The sequence below is a fragment of the Dasypus novemcinctus genome, chromosome 3 (genome assembly GCF_030445035.2).
Source record: "Dasypus novemcinctus isolate mDasNov1 chromosome 3, mDasNov1.1.hap2, whole genome shotgun sequence".
Lineage (NCBI taxonomy): Eukaryota > Metazoa > Chordata > Mammalia > Cingulata > Dasypodidae > Dasypus > Dasypus novemcinctus.
Genome location: NC_080675.1, coordinates 2,410,315 through 2,419,734, shown reverse-complemented (window position 1 = coordinate 2,419,734; position 9,420 = coordinate 2,410,315).

The following is a 9,420-nucleotide window of genomic DNA, read 5'->3' as shown; positions in this document are numbered from 1 at the left end:
CTTTTGGGGATAGAGGTTGTCCATCATCATCATTTTATTTTTTGTCCTGGGTAAGTCCAGTTAAGATTCAAGACTCAACTGGCATATGAACAGATTGAAGCTTTAAGTCTCTGGGACATATATTTAATGGATACAGTGCTAACTATTGGTTCAAATAAAAGGAGTAGAAAAATCATGTGTGTGTAGGAAATTATAAATGAACCTAACTCTGTTACAGTGGGGAAATAGGTTATCATATATTCCAAGGTAAGGCCCACAGTTGGGATGCTGATTTCATGGAGTTATGTGCCTTGCCTATAGTGTCCGGATGTCTCTAGAGCCCTTGGGAACACCCATTTCAGGCTTTATTTACTGTGGCAGTCAGGAGATCCTTACGAGACATGCGTTAAGAGTAACTTCTTGAATGACCTCCCAACTCACTTTGAAATTTCTTAACCATAAAAACTCTTTTGTATTTAATTTTTCCCCCTTTACATCAAGGCCTTTCTCCAAATGCATTGCTGGTTGGTGCTTGTAATAATCCCTCAGTTCCAGGGAGGCTCGTTCCTGGAAGTCATGTCCCATGCCAGGGGCAGGGGGAAGGTAGTGAGTTTATTTGTTGAGTTTGGCATAGAAAAAGAGGCCTCCTAACAAGGAGGTTTACAGGAGGTAACTCTTAGGCAATTGTTATCATTAGGCTAAGATTCAATTTTACAAGAATATGGCTCATAAGTTCAAGCATTAATATTTGGCTATTCTTTAGTTTTGTTTTGGCTATTCTTAATATACTGGAAAAGTAAGAAAAAGTGTCTATATGGTATTTCAATAATCATATTCATTTGTTAATTCTTAACTCTCAGTTACAATTTCAGGCTTCATTTTCACTTCAAAACAAGCTGGACATTTTTGTTTTCAACTAAGCAACTGAAACTATGTTTAATGTTAGGTTATGGAGGACAGGACTGCCTCAGTCAAGACCCTGGTAATCACAGAAACCAAGGTGGGTCTGAATTTAAATAGCTGTGGTCCACCAGAGGTGGATGAGAACTGTGTTTAATGATACAAGTACAAAAATGTTCTTCTATGAACTAGCACAAATGTATGTCGCTATTACAAGGTGGTAAGAATACAGTGATGCATGGGAAAAATACAATCAATATAACTTATGGACTACAGTTAACAGCAATATTGTAATATTCTTGGATCAATGTTTAAAAAGGTACTATGTTGGGAAGCAGATGTGGCTCAACCAATTGGGCTCCTGTCTACCATATAGGAGGCCCTAGGTTCATGTCCCAGGCCCTCCTTGTGAAGGCAAGCTGGCCTGCGCCTGCTGAGAGCTGAAAACCCGCACCCGTGGAGAGATGGTGCAGCAAAATGACACCACAAAGGGAGACAAGCAGACACAGAAGAATGTGCAGCAAATGGACACAGAGAGCAGACAGCAAGCAAGCAGCGGGGGGGGGGAGGGGGGGGATGAATAAATAAATAATAAATCTTTAAAAATAAAGGTACTATGTCAATAAGAGGGGGGTATGGGATTTTTTTCTTTTGGACAAAGGAAAATGTTAAAAATGTTTACTGGGGCAATGATTGCACAACTCTGTGGAGAGAGCCAGTGAGTATACTCTTTAGGTAGAATGTACAAGGCATGGTACTAATAACATTGAACCATTTTGTGGAAGATGGACTGTGGTTATCAGTACAAATATGATTTTTCTCTAATGAAGTATAATAAATGTAACATACTAACACATAGTATTAATAATAGGGGGTGTGTGGAAAAAATATAACAAATGTATGCTATGGACCATAGTTAGTAGTAATAGTCTGATCAAATTCTTTCATAATCTGTAACAAATATTTCACAACAATGTAAGGTGTTAGTGAAGGGGTGATGTATGGGAATTCTGCACATTATGCATGATTGTTCTGTAAACATACAACCTAATTTAAAAAATTTAATTGCTTTGGTTCAATTGCTTTTCAGATGTTAAACCACCCTTGCATTCCTGGAATAAATCCCACTTGGTCCTATGTATAATCCATTTTTTATATTGCTAGATATGATTTTCTAGCATTTTGTTGAGGATATTTGAAATCTATATTCATAACAGATGTTGGTCTGTAGTTTTCTTTTCTTGTGGTATCTTTGCCTGGTTTTGGTATCAGGATAACATTGGCCTCAAAGAGTAAGTTGAAATGTTCCCTCCTCTTCTATGTTTTGGAAGAGTTTGTGCAGAATTGGGCTTAATTCTTCTTTAAATGTTTTTAGAATTCACCAGTGGAGCCATATAAACATGGGCTTTTCTTGGTGGGAAGTTTTTTATTTCATTATATTTTCAATAATTCAATCTTTTTTCGTTTCAGATTTTCTATTTTTCTCTTAAGTTTCAATAGCATGTGTCTTTCTAGACATGTATCCATTTCATCTAAGTTATCTAATTTGATTTTGGTTTCATTGATTTTTTCTATTTTTCTAACTATTATATTAATATTCACTCTTGCCCTCATTATTTCCTTCCTTATGCTTGGTTTGGGCTTAGTTTGCTCTTTGTATTGTTGATTTGAGATCTTTCATCTTTTTTATTGAAGGCTATTATAGCTAAAAAATTTCCCTGTCTTGCTTTAGCTACATCCCATAAGTTTTGGTATGTTATATCTTCCTTTTCATTCATTTCACAGTATTTTCCTATTTCTCCAGAAATTTCTTCTTTGACTTACTGGTTATATTGTTTAATTTCCAAATATTTGCCATTTTCCTTCTATTATGAATTTCCATGTTAACTCCATTGCAATCAGGGAACATACTTTGTACAGTTTCAAACTTTTGAATTTATTGAAGTTAGTTTTGTGACCTGGCACGTGGTCTACGCTGGAGAATATTTCATGTACACTTGAGAAGAATGTGTGTTCTGCTTGGGGTGGAGTGCTCTGTGTATTCATGTTAGGTCTAACTCCTTTACAATGTTAGTCACATCCTGTTTCTTCATTGATCTTTTGTCTGGTTGTTCTATGCATTATGAAAGTGGGATATTGAAGCCCGCACTGTTACTGTAGCACTGTATCTCTTCATGCCTGTCAACCTTATTTCATATATTCTGAGACTGTTGTTAGGTGTGTATGTTTATAATGGCTGTATCTTCTTGATGGATTGACCCTTTCATCAATATATAATGTCCTTCTTTGTCTTGTGCAATAATTTTTTTATCTTAGGTATTCATTGTTACAATTGTTATAATAAAAAAAGATATATTACTATACTACCTTCAAAAAATTTCAATTTTTACAAACTGTTCACTTTACATCCCATTTATGATATACTTATTGTGACTTTTAAATGAAAGGATCAATTTACATAACAAAAGAAAATATAACTTATTCAAGTTAATGGATAGGCCACATATTATTTCATTTATGTCTTTAAAAACTAGAAAATTCCCACCTCCTGAACAAATGTTTCAGATGGCATTTTCTCTGTTTGAGGATCACAAATTTTTAAATTTACATTAATACACAAATTGTATGGTGAATCAACTTTTCTCACGAAGAAAGACCAAAAGAAAATACAGATAAGAAAATGAAGACTCTATGTGGGAGATTTTTTTTCAGCTTTCACAATACTTCGGTTCTACACCCAATCCAAAAGGCTCTACCAGGTTGTTAGCCCTTATTTCTCGGACTCCTCTTAACTCTCAAGCACATACTGAGATCCGAGGAAGAGAGCCGCTGCAGGTGCTTCCACACTAACAGCAACTGTTCCTAAAATCTCCCTACTTACTGCTTTCTAAAATATTTGTAATGAATATACTTTTTTAAAACACAAAACCTGATACTTTAAAAGTAGATAGGAAAGCGGCTGCGGCTCATTCAGATGAGCTCCCTTCTACCACATGGGCGGCTGTCGGTTCACGTCCCAGGGCCTCTTTGTGACTGCAGGTTCAGCCTCACGCGGAGCACGACCCGGCCCACAGGTGCCACAGAGAGCCAACTCAGCAAGATGACGCAACAAAAAGGAGACGAGTGAGAACACAGAAGAGCCCGGAGCAAACGGACACAGAGAGCAGACAGCAAGCAAGCTGCAAGGGGGGAGGGGAAATAAAATAAACACAGACACAGAAAACAACACAAAACAAAAACTTATTTAAAAAATATACAGCACGAGCAACAAAAGGAAAAAATAGATCAACAACTGGACCTCATCAAAATAAAAAACTCCTGTGCGTCAAAGGACACCATCAAGCAAGTGAAAAGACAACCCACAGAACTGGAAAAAATAAAAATCACATACCCGACAAGGGCTTAACACCCAGAATTTATAAAGAACGCCTACAACTCAACAACAAAAAGACAAACAACCCAATCAAAAAATGGACAAAGGACTCAGACACCAAAGAAGCTATGCACGTAGCCAACAAGCATCTGAAAAGATGCCCAGTTTCGCCACCCGCAAAGGAAACGCAAATCAAAATCCCAGTGAGGGAAGCACCTGTGGCTCAAGCAATTGGGCCCCTGCCTCCCACACGGGAGGTCCTCGGTTTGGTTTCTGGTGCCTTCTAAAAAGAAGAGGCGCACACAACAAACAGGCACAGAGAACAGAACGCAAACACAAACAATGGGGGTGGGAGGGGGAGACATAAATAAAATAAATCTTTAAAAAAAAAAAACTCCAATAAGACACGCTCCCACACCCAATAGGATGGCAGTTATTCAAAAAGTGTAAAAATACCAAGTGCTGGGTGAGGATGTAGAGAAATTAGAACTCTTGTTCTCATGTGATCATTTTGTTTTTAGACAACGTTTTTTTAAAAGATTTATTGTATTTATTTCTTTCCCCTTCCCCCGCATTGTCTGCTCTCTGTGTCCATTCACCGTGTGTTCTTCTGTGTTCGCTTGCATTCTTGTCGGCAGCACCAGGAATCTGTGTCTCTTTTTGCTGCATCAGCTCTCCATGTGTATGGCACCACTCCTGGGTGGGCTGTGTTTTTTTCAAGAGGGGCGGCTCTCCTTGTGGGGCGCACTTCCTGCGCGTTGGGCACCTACGTGGGGGGCATCCCTGCATGGCATGGCTCTCCTTGCGCGGCAGCACTGCGCGTGCGCCAGCTCAGCACACAGGCCAGGGGGCCCTGGTATCGAACCCTGGACCTTCCATATGGTACGCAGATGCTCTATCAGTTAGGCCATATCCACGTCCTAAATAATTTTTTACTTAAAGTCTGTTTTGCAAATATTAGTGTAGCAACTCACTTTCTTATGGTTGCTATTTGCACAATACATTTTTTTCTATCCTTTTACTTTCAACCTATTTGCATCTTTGAATTTAAAATGCGCCTCCTCCAAGACAGCATATATTTATTTAGTCTTGTGTTTTTAATTCAGTCTGACACTCTCTGCATTTTTATTGGATTGCTTAATTCATTCACATTTGGTGTTATTATTGATATAATTGGATTTATATCTGCCATTTTACTTTTTGCTTTCTTTGTCTTTTTCGCTTTGCCTTTTTTTTTTCTCCTTTACTGCTTTCTTTTGCATTAAGTTAAAAATTTTTAGTCTTACATTTTAATTACTGTAATGATTTTTTTTTTCACCATAATTTTGAGTTATTTTCTGTGTGGTTGCTCTAGGACTTATAATGTTCCTTCCTGTACCAGCCTTGGCATTTTCTCTTTTTTCCAGAACTTTATTCATTTCATCTAAGATGTCAAAATCTTTGGTATATAATTTTCAGTATTCTTAAAAATATATTTTTTGGACTATAGATTATCTTCCCCCTTTTTTCAAAGTACATTTTATTTGCACACTCTCTTTGTCCTTCTTGACCACTTGACCTTGCCAGAGGTTTAGCTATTCATCAACTTCAAAAAATCAAGTTTGGGTTTGGTTTCTTTTTTCTTACTTTTCTCTCCTGTTTTAGTTTTTATCTTTACCTCTTTGATTTCTTCAGTCATCATAAATTACTTCTTTCTTGTTTCTTTGGGTTTACTGTTGTTCTTTTTCTAGTTTCTTTAGTTGAATTCCTGGTTAATTTGTTTTCATTCTTTCTTATCTTTTGTCTCATATGTAACTTAAAAAACCCTACATCTAAAAGTGGAAAAAGTATGCTACAAAATTCCACTTGGGTCAAAGAGGAACTCATAAGAGGGGTCATGAGTTAATTAAACATGGATAACACTCAAAGTGTTGCACATGAAAAATTATGGAACAGGGGATTGGATGTAGTTCAAGTGGTTGAGCACCTGCTTCCCACGTAGGAGGTCCTGGGCTCAATGCCCCGTACCTCCTAAAAACAAATAAAAAATTTATGGAACAGCCAAAATACAGATAAAGGAGGTTTAAAGCTGCCCTCGTGTTCTTGTTTTTAGGCTTATGGCATTATGCCACCAGGGACAAAATACTGAGCAACGTCACAGTGGCTCTCGCCCTAGCGGGGTTCCCGCACTGACCGGAAGCGGGTGGTATCAGGCACAGATGTGGCACTGATGAGAAAGCGCGGAGCAGGGCTTCCGAAGCTGGAGTGCGCCAGGAGGGTGGCTGTGCTCGAGCACCGCAGTCCCAGGAGGTCCCGGGTGATGGATGCTGGTGGCCTGAGGGTCACAGGTAGAGCCACTGTTCCTGGGAGGACAGCGAGAGACTTCTGGAACCGTTGGATTCGGGGAGGCTCCCCTGAGGGAGTGCCCGGAATTTTACTGAAGCAGCTGGGAGAGGCCTGCGGGCGGGGAGGGCGGGGAGGGAGAGGAGCGGATGGGGCAGGAGGGGCCGCAGCGGCCAAGGGCAAGTGTGCCCCCCAGCTGCAGGCCTGAGGCCTGCGGTAACCATGGCACCAACACGCGCGTGCAACACACACGCAGCCCTTTTTCCACTTCAACCCGAAAATGGATGGAAGTTGAGAGCATGCTGGTAAAAGCAGGAGCCCTTCCCAGGCCGTGTGCTTTTCGGCGAGGTTGAGGGGTTTGGAGCTTTGGGTATCTCGCTGCTCACCTGTCCGTCTGGGTTCGAGGGTCCCCGTTTAGCTGAATCTCTTTGGGGCCAAGTGGCTGCAAAAGCCAGCTGGCGCCGGGTAGTGCTCAGCAGTCTCCCCTCGTGGCGCTGGGGCCCCCTGCACGGCCACGCCCCTGCCCTCCCGCTGAAAGGAAGCTTCGAGCAGGGCCCACGGGGAGGGCGTGGAGGCGGCCCTCCGGGGGACGCAGAAGGCCGCCGGAGGCCCCCGGCCGAGGGACAGCCCCAGAGGCCGCCGAGGCGCCTCCACCGCGGGCCCTGCGCGCCCCGGGAGCCCGGGACTGCCCCGCGCGAACGCCCGGACCGCGGCGGGCTTGGCTCCTGCAGCTGCGCGGCTGCTTTCCCAGCCGGGCGCCCGGGACGCTGTGGTCGGCAGGCGGGAGCCCGCGCCGAAGGGGCCCTGAGCCGAGGCCGCGCGCCTGCCCCCGGCGGCTCCCGCGCTGGGCACAGCCTGGTGGCCGCTCTGCCGCGGGCTAGGCCCCGGGGCACGGGCTTGAGCGCAGAAGTAAATTCACCAGCGACCAGGAAGCGTCCTCTCTTTAAAAGCCCCCAGGGAGCCCGTGCGAGCTGGGACCTGGGCTCGCAGCACTCCCTGGTCACCTTGCCCCCTTCCAGTCGGTGACCTTGGGCAGGTTAGCCCCACGAAGCCCGAAAGCGGTGGGCTGACAAACGGCCCGAAGACACCAGGCCGCGCGCCCCGCGCCCGTCAACGCCCCTGGCTGGCCGCGCCGTCGGAAGGGGTTACATCACGGCCCCGGCCGCGGGGCTTTGCCGCTGCGCCCCCCGTGCCCGGGCGAGGGCTCTCCTAGGACAGGGGCGCACAGGGGCGGGGCCGCGGGGCCACAGGCCGAGGAAGGCCGGCGGCCACCGAGGTTGGCAGAGGCCAAGCCCAGGTTCTTCCGGAGCCCCCGGCGGCACGAGGCTCCGCGGACCCCCCAGCTCCCCCAGCGGTGCTGGCTGGGGCTCCAAATGCAGAACCGTGTTCCGGCCCCGGCCTCTGGTGGTTCGCGACAGCAGCCGCGGGACCCTCGTGCCCGGAGGTCCCGCGCCGGCCCCGGGCAGGGCGCGCAGAGGCGGCGGGCAGGGTGCCCAGGGCGCCGTGGGGGCCGGGCCCGCGCCCCGGGGCGCTCCCCTGCGGCCAGCGCGAGCCTGGCGGGGCCGCGGCGCTTCCCCACTCGAGCGCCCGGCGCCCCACGCGCCTCCGCGGCTGTCGCCCTCCCTGCCCGGCCTTCGCCGGGTCCCCAGGGCTGCTGCTGCGGGCGCCGGCGCCTCACTTCTCCGGGGGCTCCGACCCTCTCCACCGCCGCGGCGCAGATCCCAGCGCACCCTCCGCCGGGCGCAGGGGACGGAGCCCCGGGCCGCGGCGGGCCGAGGGTCGGTTCTTCTCTGTGCAGCGGGAGCCCACCCGTTCCAGAGGGCCCAAGGGTCCAGACGCCGCAGCAGCCGCGGGGGCACGGGACAGGGCGCGCCCGCGGGACGGTGATCGGGAGGCCCTGGGGCTCTGGCAGGGGCTGGGGCAGCAGAGACAGGGCTCCCCGGGCAGGCGGCCGCCAAGGCAGGCGCGGCGCGCGCAGCTGGGGCCTCCCTCCTCCTGCATTTTATTCTCTCAATATTACCTTCCTGAGTTTCCTTCACATTGCTGCGTTTAGTTGTAATAAAGTTCTCTCTGCTGTCTACTGTTTCTTTGTGGGAATATCCGTGTTAGTCATTGACAGAGGTAACGCCCACTTAGGTGGATCTCCGGTTTTTTTCTATAACACACAGAAATGCTGTTATTTTTGTAGCGTCCCTCTGCTGCAGGAGGCCGAGGGCTGAGCGCTGCCCCGCTGCGCCGGCGGCCCTGGGGCTTCACCTCACTGAATCCCACGGCGCCTGTGAGCCGCAGGCGTTAGCGTTTCCATTTTAGTGATTGAGAAACTCGGCCTCAAAACCTGGAAGTGATTTTTGTTGTGGGAAACGGGCTTACCTGTTCCTTGTTGTAAATGTTGCACCTGTTCTATTGCAGATGTTGCAGTTGTTCCCATTGATTGCAGATGATGTTGCAGTTCTAACAGCAGACAGCTGCCCGGTAGTTTCCAAAAAACACGAGGTGGAGACTAGGGTCGGGTCGAGGCTCTCGGTTCCAGAAGCCGTGAGTCCCCTGGTCCCACCTTTATCTCCTCTCTTGTGTCTTTCTCTCGGTCCTTTATTTCTGTAAGTTCTGCATCGCCAACCTATCGCTGAGGTGGTTCACAGCAGATTTTCCCAGGGTTACCCAGACTTCAGGGCCACAGCCAGGGTTTAAATTCGGCGTTCAAATTCTAAAACCCTTGCTTCTCTACCATAGACCTTTGGACATGGCTCAAACAATGGGTTTTCTCAGCCCAAAGCAGAGCGGACGGTGGAAGGAGGGATGGTACAGAGCCACACTGTCAGAGTCTCGGAGGGACACTTCACAGAAGG